The sequence below is a fragment of the Cherax quadricarinatus genome, chromosome 80 (assembly GCF_038502225.1).
Source record: "Cherax quadricarinatus isolate ZL_2023a chromosome 80, ASM3850222v1, whole genome shotgun sequence".
Lineage (NCBI taxonomy): Eukaryota > Metazoa > Arthropoda > Malacostraca > Decapoda > Parastacidae > Cherax > Cherax quadricarinatus.
Window position 1 is genome coordinate 21127351 of NC_091371.1, and position 9568 is coordinate 21136918.

General features: G+C 41.1%; 1 protein-coding gene across 4 annotated transcripts in view; it reads left to right on the forward strand.

Annotated features, from left to right (window-relative positions):
* LOC128702342 (alpha-mannosidase 2) overlaps positions 1–9568 on the forward strand; it is a 996737-nt gene that overhangs the window by 788135 nt on the left and 199034 nt on the right. The gene's annotated exons all lie outside the window — the stretch shown is intronic.

Here is a 9568-nt window from a genome sequence, read left to right on the forward strand (position 1 = left end):
GTAGGTAGTGGCTACTGGGAGATGGTTTCTTGTAGGTAGTGGCTACTGGGAGATGGTTTCTTGTAGGTAGTGGCTACTGGGAGATGGTTTCTTGTAGGTAGTGGCTACTGGGAGATGGTTTCTTGTAGGTAGTGGCTACTGGGAGATGGTTTCTTGTAGGTAGTGGCTACTGGGAGATGGTTTCTTGTAGGTAGTGGCTACTGGGAGATGGTTTCTTGTAGGTAGTGGCTACTGGGAGATGGTTTCTTGTAGGTAGTGGCTACTGGGAGATGGTTTCTTGTAGGTAGTGGCTACTGGGAGATGGTTTCTTGTAGGTAGTGGCTGCTGGGAGATGGTTTCTTGTAGGTAGTGGCTACTGGGAGATGGTTTCTTGTAGGTAGTGGCTACTGGGAGATGGTTTCTTGTAGGTAGTGGCTACTGGGAGATGGTTTCTTGTAGGTAGTGGCTACTGGGAGATGGTTTCTTGTAGGTAGTGGCTACTGGGAGATGGTTTCTTGTAGGTAGTGGCTACTGGGAGATGGTTTCTTGTAGGTAGTGGCTACTGGGAGATGGTTTCTTGTAGGTAGTGGCTACTGGGAGATGGTTTCTTGTAGGTAGTGGCTATTGGGAGATGGTTTCTTGTAGGTAGTGGCTGCTGGGAGATGGTATCTTGTAGGTAGTGGCTACTGGGAGATGGTTTCTTGTAGGTAGTGGCTGCTGGGAGATGGTTTCTTGTAGGTAGTGGCTGCTGGGAGATGGTTTCTTGTAGGTAGTGGCTACTGGGAGATGGTTTCTTGTAGGTAGTGGCTACTGGGAGATGGTTTCTTGTAGGTAGTGGCTACTGGGAGATGGTTTCTTGTAGGTAGTGGCTGCTGGGAGATGGTTTCTTGTAGGTAGTGGCTGCTGGGAGATGGTTTCTTGTACTGCGGGTTTCCTCTAAATATCATTACATGTGCTTCTTATATCCGAACATTATATGGTTGCATTCATTATAAGAACATAATGTCTTTTAACACATATTCCTAGGCTCCTGGAGTAGAAAAACTCCAAACTCATCATCAAAGGTAAAGGTAAGTTATATAATGTCTTGCCGAATAGGTAAAATTGGTTAATAAGCAAGAACTCATTTAAAATTAAGTCCTTTCTAAAATTTTCTCTTACACGTGTAAAGATATATTTTTTTCATTTATATTACTGTAAAAATTAATAATTTTGTACCAAAAGAACCTTAGATAACTTACCTAACCTTATTATAACAAGCGCAATTTAATTTAGCCTAATCCAACTAAATATATTTTAGATAAGTTTACAATAATTTAATAATAAACATAATGAAATATATTTTTCTCGTTAGGTTCAGAATGATTTTTGCGAAATTATTACATACACAAATTTTCGCTTGCCTTATTCGGCAAGAAGAGCGTTGCTATTTAAGCCAAAATAGCAAGTTTTACATATTTGTCACAACACACACACACACACACACACACACACACACACACACACACACACACACATATGCAAAACAACCACTCTGAAAGAATAGAGAATAATGTGAGTAGTCACGAAAGCGCTTGGAATTTCTCTATTCTTTCAGAGTGGTTGTTTTGCATATTTTGAAATCACCTGTTTACTGTGATCTTATTGCACACACATATATATATATATATATATATATATATATATATATATATATATATATATATATATATATATATATATATATATATATCAAAGTAATCCATGTTGAGGTCAACCAGTGATATGTTGTAAGAATAGTCTATCAGTGATCTGTCATATTATTTTTTTTTCTTTGTGTGTGTGTCATATGTATCTGAGTTTGTACTGGTCAAGACTTGGCTTTTGACGTCGACCATCATTTTTGGTTTCTGGCATCGACCAACATTTTTGGTTTTTGTCGACCAACAGTTTGGTTTCGGACGTCGACCAACATTTTTAGTTTCTGACGTCGACAAACATTTTTAGTTTCTGGCATCATTTATTTTCTCTTTTTTTGTGTGCTGAAACTGAAAGGCATTTTCCCCCAAGTGCAGAAGTCTTAAAGGTGAAATTAGACTAGTATCTCAGCTAAGTGCTGGATCAACCAGGCTGTCATGGATATGTGTGATAGCGGATCACCAGTAGCAACAGCTTGGTTGACCTGGCAAACATCAAACAAACCTGGCCCAGGACCGGGCTGCGGGAGTATTGAAAATTCTCGAAATTCATGAGAGGCATAACTTTTTCTGGAGTGTATTAGCGTGCGCACTGGAGTGTGCCATCATCTCAGGCCACTGCTTGGTATTGTTCCTGTGTTTTGTAAACAGTGTAAAACCTAGTTGTGGTAAGCCTTGGCCTGAACACTTGTCAGGACACAAGTGAAACTAATGTCACATTTAATTGTGGCAATGTTTCGCTCTTCAGGAGCTCTGTCAAGCTTGGCAAAGCTCCTGGAGAGCGAAACATTACCACAATAAAATTTAGCGTTAGCTGTACTTGTGTCCTTTTACCCACCATATTGTCGGTAATTTTGCAAACATTATTACTGAATGTATTTTGTAGATGACAGAACAACGTCAAGAGACAAAGGGAAAGGGAACATTGTAGCCAATATAGAGAAAATACTAGTGGGTAGTGATCATCATTGCCAGAAGCTTAAGCTTCGTCGTAGGGGTGTAGTGAAGATAGAACATAGAACAAGACGGCTTTCTACCGCCGTATTAATGTTGTGTTATTGGTAGTTTATTCATCTCTCCGGGGAGTGGTTAGCTGCCCCCTCAGTCTGGTGAGGAGCAGTGAAAAGAGAGCGCTCAAGACACGGGGGAGAAGATGGCTATCTGAATGGAAACAGTTTACCGGGGTGGATGTAGACTGATGGAGCATTGTAGGCTTAACAACATTGTATAGGCTGTCTGGAAATCTGGACTTGCAGGGGTGGTGTATTGGGTGGTATAATGGGTGGTGTATTGAGTATTTACTCTTTGGAATTTAGTAATTACTTCAGTTTAAATAAAAAAAGTCAGAGCATTTCAGTGGGAATGAGAGGGAATCCCCCCATCAAAATATTTACCTGGAGAGAGTTCCGGGGGTCAACGCCCCCGCGGCCCGGTCTGTGACCAGGCCATATATGCGTGTCCAAGTCAGTTCTCAATGCTTCTCTATAGCTAAACTTGTTTAATACACGTCTACATCGGATGAAATAGTGGCACAGCCAAGGTAGAACAAGAAGACATGGACTTGTGACCCGGCCTTCCGCCATTATCTTTTCCGTTTAGGTTCTGCTAGATTGAGACACTTATGCAGCATATGGGAATCTTTATTCAGGAAACGTTTCGCCACACAGTGGCTTCATCAGTCCAATACAAAGAGGAAGGCGTAAGGAGAGGAGGAGTATGAGGTAATCAGTCCCTCAGCCTGGAGTCGATGTGTTCAGTCCATCAGTCTTGTAGAATGTACAGCATAGGGCCGTAGACGCGGCTCATATACTGTAGTGAGGTGAGGTGAAGCAGGCGGAGGCGGGGTCATAGTGGTACCATCCACTAGTCGAAGTAGGTCTTCGTCCAAAGGTTGAACAAGTGTTGAAGAATTCTTTGTAACAAGATCCCATGATGCTGCAGTGTCTGACAGTTGTGATGAATGGTTTGAAAAACCGACAAATTGAAGATTGAGACACTTATGCAGCATATGGGAATCTTTATTCAGGAAACGTTTCGCCACACAGTGGCTTCATCAGTCCAATACAAAGAGGAAGGCGTAAGGAGAGGAGGAGTATGAGGTAATCAGTCCCTCAGCCTGGAGTCGATGTGTTCAGTCCATCATTCTGCATAAGTGCTGCATAAGTGTCTCAATCTTCAACTTGTCGGTTTTTCAAACCATTCATCACACAGGTTCTGCTAGTTACTACAACCCTATCGGGCACTCATCCCCACCATCCACCCTCCTCCCACATCTACCAAAACTACTAACGCCCTCACATCCACCCCCCACCGCCCCCCTACATTTACCAGCACCAAGGTCCTCATCAGTACTATCGAGTATTTTGCAGCTGTTGTAAACAAGAGGAGTATCTCCATCAAACCTACACCTACTGCCATCAAAAACCCGAGTAAGATCCTGGGATATAAAAGCCACAGATTACTCCACTTCACATCACACATCAAAAAGGTAAACGTACCAAAAGCCCTCCTCAGTCATCTGTACAGATTTCATCAGCGCCTCCCCCCCCTCAAGAAGCACCTGTGTATGATGGTAAGACCTATGCTTGAATTCAATATTCTTGTGTGCCCATGTCACTAACAACAAAATCCAGTATGGTGCAGCTACAAAGAATCCAGAACAAGGATCTCCGCTTTATCATAGGCACCAGGCGGAAGGGCAGAATCAGAATGGAAAATCTACACATCCAACAGGAGATCGACTCAATAAATGTCAGACCAGACTAACTAAAGACGAGAAAGTTATATAACAAACAAGAACTCTGTATACCAGAAAAACCCTCCCCATCCAACTACCACCACCGACTACATCAACACACCACCCCGCATGACCCACAGGATATCCCTTCAACAAAGAGTCCAACGTTTCATTCACAAGAACTTCCCGCGGCCGAAGGTTCTGAGTGATCTTTCTGAAGATATAGAGGAATGGGTACCACCAGAGCCATTTATGTCCAAGATGGATAACACCACCCCAACTATAGAGACCTTACATTTAACCAAGTAACATTTATATCTAACCATGTAACATTTGCAAACCTACTACGGCAGGACACCACCTCAGAAACAGTTCAGCCGACCACCAGCTCCAGCAAAGCAGCCGACTACTACTACCATCTCCAGCAGGCGCCCAGTAACGAGCCTTTGCAGCCTACCTCCTGCGAGAAAAGACATTATCAAAAACTCTACCTACTACAATTCACCGCCATACATGTATGTAACTTGTGTACATGTGTGCCGCTGACACACACACACACACACACACACACACACACACACACACACACACACACATACCCTACACACACACACCCTTATTAAAACGCGACAAAGTGGTTAGGCTACTTATCTTTTTTACCCCTTTTCCCCACCTCCACTTTTCCCTTTTTCCCACATTCCATCATTACCTATCCTTCTTTCCCCAATTTACCAAACCTGTGGTTAAAACTACGCACACTACGTACTTCTACATTCACCAACACCCTCAAATTCACCACCTTCCTTACATTCAGCATCCCCACTCCCTACGTTCGACGCCCTCACCCACCACATCCATCGCTAACACCCCCTCCCACATCTACCTCCACCCCCATCACCACAACCCAAATTAATTTCGCCCTGGTATGAATCAGGCTGTTGAAGTTAGGTGATTAGAGTGGAAGTTTCATGCCTTCAAGACGGGTCACTGAAGAAGACGCTGAGAGATGGATCCAGACAGCTACACAGTAACAGGAATATAGCTCAAAGTGAGGCCAGTATCAGAAACGCCTGATACTTGTGATCTTATCACCTACATACATGTGATAAGATGACAAGGAACGGGCGATATCTTAAACAGTTTAACCACAGAGAATAGCCATAATTTTCCAGGCACTTTCCTGATCTCTAAACTGTTCCTTGATAATGTAAGGCGTCACGGAAGTGCTTGAAATGTTATTGCTTTTCACTGTGGTTATGTTGCACAGACGAGTGTGTGAATGAGACACAATATTCAGTTTATGGTACTTTATTCACAAGACGTTTCGTCCCACCTGGGCCTATTACCAATTCACCATAAATCGGTGAATTAGTGGATTGATATGTCACTAGTGGACGAAACGTCTTCTCAGTAAGCTACCATAAACTACCTATCGTTTTCTTATCCACATATTCGTCTGTGTATTCTACAATAGGTATACACATACAGACAAGCAGGAAGAATGGCATGCACCAGACCTGGAAGGAAGGAAAAAGAACGGTTGAATTTGCCTAAGTGCACAAATAAGTAAGATACACTAGTCAGGGAGTACTGGCATACACATAGGTGTATGTACAGCCTTTGTATACACAAGTATAGCCATACAGATGCTGTCATAGGTAAACAGTTGTAACCACAGCCATGAAGATGTAGACACGGTCTTACGGATACAAACACGGAAATACGGATACAAACACGATCTTACGGATGTAGATACCCATACAGATATAAGCACAGCCCTACAGGTATAAACACACCCATATAGTTTTAAGCACGGCCTTAAAGATTTAACCACAGTCATACAGATTTAAGTGCAGTCATACAGATGGAAACTGCACACACACACACACACACACACACACACACACACACACACACACACACACACACACACACACACACACACACACACACACACACACACACAAGAAGAGGTATGATAAAGCTCATGGGGCAGGGAGTGAGACCTAGTAGCGACCAGTGAAGAGGCGGGGCCAGGAGCTGTAACTCGACCCCTGCAACCACAATTAGGTGAGTATACACACACACACACACACACACACACACACACACACACACACACACTCACTCTCACACTCTCACACTCTCACACTCACACTAACACTCACACCTCTGGTCAAGAGAGAGACACTGTCTGAATTATTGATGAGTGGTGGCAGTTGAGTGGAGGTTGGCTTGGCGTCACCAGCCAGCAATATACATATGATATTACCTCTGTATACATAGTGGCGGCTCTCAACTCTAAGTCTCACTTGAATAATGTAAACCAGGTTTATTTAGCCCAGCACAAGCTAATGTAGCGCCAATTTTCAAGATAACTCATTTTGATGTGAGGAGAATAAGCTTTGTCTTTTATTGGGGCGAAATTTCACCCTGTGTTGAGCTTTATCGTAACTTGGTGACGTTTCCCTCTGTATAGATCTTTTATCACAATAAAAGTTTATTTTTCAATGTCATTTCTTCACTATCGTCTTTACTATTACTGATTAAAAATAGACAACTATAACAGCAGTTGATCTTTTATTATTAAGAGGTTTTACCCACTAGAGGCTTTATCACCTACAGTAAAACATAAAGCATCTGTATATATAGTGGGGGAAAGGTAGTCATATGAAGGTGTCAGGTGACGTCGAGACTTGTTGTAGGTGAGTGTGTGGACCGGAAGTCATCCTTGATAACCTATACTATGTTTGTTCTTCCACAAGTGTTTTTTGCAATATATTTTGCTACAATGTTCACTGTTATATTTTTTTGTGATATTAGTGACAGTGTTTTTGCGATGTATTTTGCTTCAGTGGTCATAGTATATTCATCGTGACCATATTAGCGACACAAGTAGTAGCAGATTCCAGGGATAATCGTTTGCCTCTGTCATTCTCCTGGCACAGTAGATGTTCTTATTTAAAATTCATGAAATGTGAGTGTGTGTTCCAGTGTGCGAGCTGTATGTACAGTCTGTCCTCCCAGTTTCTGACTGGCTGCTTGGGAGGTTTGCTGTAGATACAGCCTCAATGATTCTAGGAGGCGAAGGCCTTCCCCGCCGCCGTGGAAGTAGCCATGTAGACTGTGTAGACTGTCACAGCGAGGATGCTCACGTCTTTCAAACGTGTTTTCTCCTCTTGTGTTCAATGTTGCAAATAATCCTGGAACATCCTCATTTAGAAAAATGCAGTACCTTGGTAGTGAAACGAGCGTGATGCATTGCATGAGGCGCTGCATTAGAGACGGTAATTCTAGATTTTTATCAGGGAAAATAATGGCAACTTCCAAAATTTACTTGCAGTCGTTTACGAAGGAAACCTGGATTTCTTTGTTGGAACTTCAGAAGTTCTCTAACAGGTAATACGGTTGACCAAATAGTGGGGTCTTCGGCACAGTTCGGAGTTTGCTTTTTCACGTACATACAAAATCCACTGTTTCACTGTTGCTGGAATCTCCTGAATAACAGAACTATGACAACGTGGTAGCGATAATTTGCTGCGTCATGTAATACCCGCATACAGCGTAGAGCAACTGCTGCTTCAGGAGCACAAAACATGTGGAGTGACGGTCAGTGTTATAGTAGTAGCGGCAGTGATGAAGCATCTCCAGCACTCTCACTCAGTCTCCTGATGTTGCATCAGCGGTTGTGGCAGAGTCAGATCGTAAAAGCAGCAAGTTCGGCCCTTTGCGATGTCGAAGCTAGCTCTTCGATTACTTTCCTTTCATGGATTACTTCTTCCCATAGTTTCCGCGTTGCAAACATCCTCTCTTTAATTTTTTATTTGTTATTAGAGCCCTGTGTTTGTTATTAGAGCCCTGTGTTTGTTATTAGAGCCCTGTGTTTGTTATTAGAGCCCTGTGTTTGTTATTAGAGCCCTGTGTTTGTTATTAGAGCCCATTGTGTCATGGTGACTGGAACTTCTTTAAGAGTGAAGGAAGTCGCAGTTATCTTGTGCAGTGTCGAGCAAATTGTTCATTTTGCTTTTCAAAGAAATATCTTTTTGCATTTGTTTTGGATTTCTCCTTTCTTTGTTGTCTTCTTCAAAGCCAGCCACTCTTTGAACAAGGCTTCAAGCTCCTCCAGACAGTGGTTCTTCTGGCGCGAGAGTATTATGCCGCTTCTTTCATAAAACAGGAAAACTTTCTCTAGCATTTCTTCGGCACTTTGTATGCTCTTTACTCTTCACAACGGAATAGTACCAAAAAAACTGCCAAAAAACTAGAATTAGGCCATTGGAAAGCAGTTCATTGCTTAAAATCTTTTAGTCCAGTTTGTCGAACAAGTAAAACACGATGTGCTTTTGTTTACATAACTGTTAGTGTAAGTAAATGTTGCCAATAAAATCAGTGAATGTTATACCAATAACTATTAAAATCTGTTTCCTATAGCTGTATTTAACACTCCAACAAGTGAAAGAACAGGAAAGGCAGAAGTTTACACCTGTAATAGATCATAGTACTGAGTGAGACACAGAGGAACATAAACTTCTGTATCTCACCACTGAATATTTACCCATATGTGTGTATTTTTTCACAGTATATAGTGACACTGATTAAGCGAGTGGTAGTTGAAAAAAATAGAAAATGCGATTTTGTGAATTATGTATGAAATAAGATCACATAAACAGGTGATATCAGAATATGTAAAACAACCACTGTGAAAGAATACTGAAATTATAAGCGCTTTCGTGATTTCTCACACTGATAATGTGAGAAGTTTTGCATATATATATATATATATATATATATATATATATATATATATATATATATATATATATATATATATATATATATATATATATATATAATGTCGTGCCGAATAGGTAAAACTTGCGACTTTGGCTTAAATAGCAACGCTCTTCTTGCCGAATAAGGGAAGCAAAAATTTGTGTATGCCGTAATTTCGCAAAAATCATTCTGAACCTAACGAAAAAAAATATTTCATTGTGTTTGTTTATTATTAAATTATTGTAAACTTATCTAAAATATATTTAGTTGGATTAGGCTAAATTAAATTCCGCATGTTATACTAAGGTTAGGTAAGTTTTCTAAAGTACTTTTGGTACAAAATTATAAATTTTTACAATAATATAAATGAAAAAAAATATTAACATTAATGAAAAAATATATC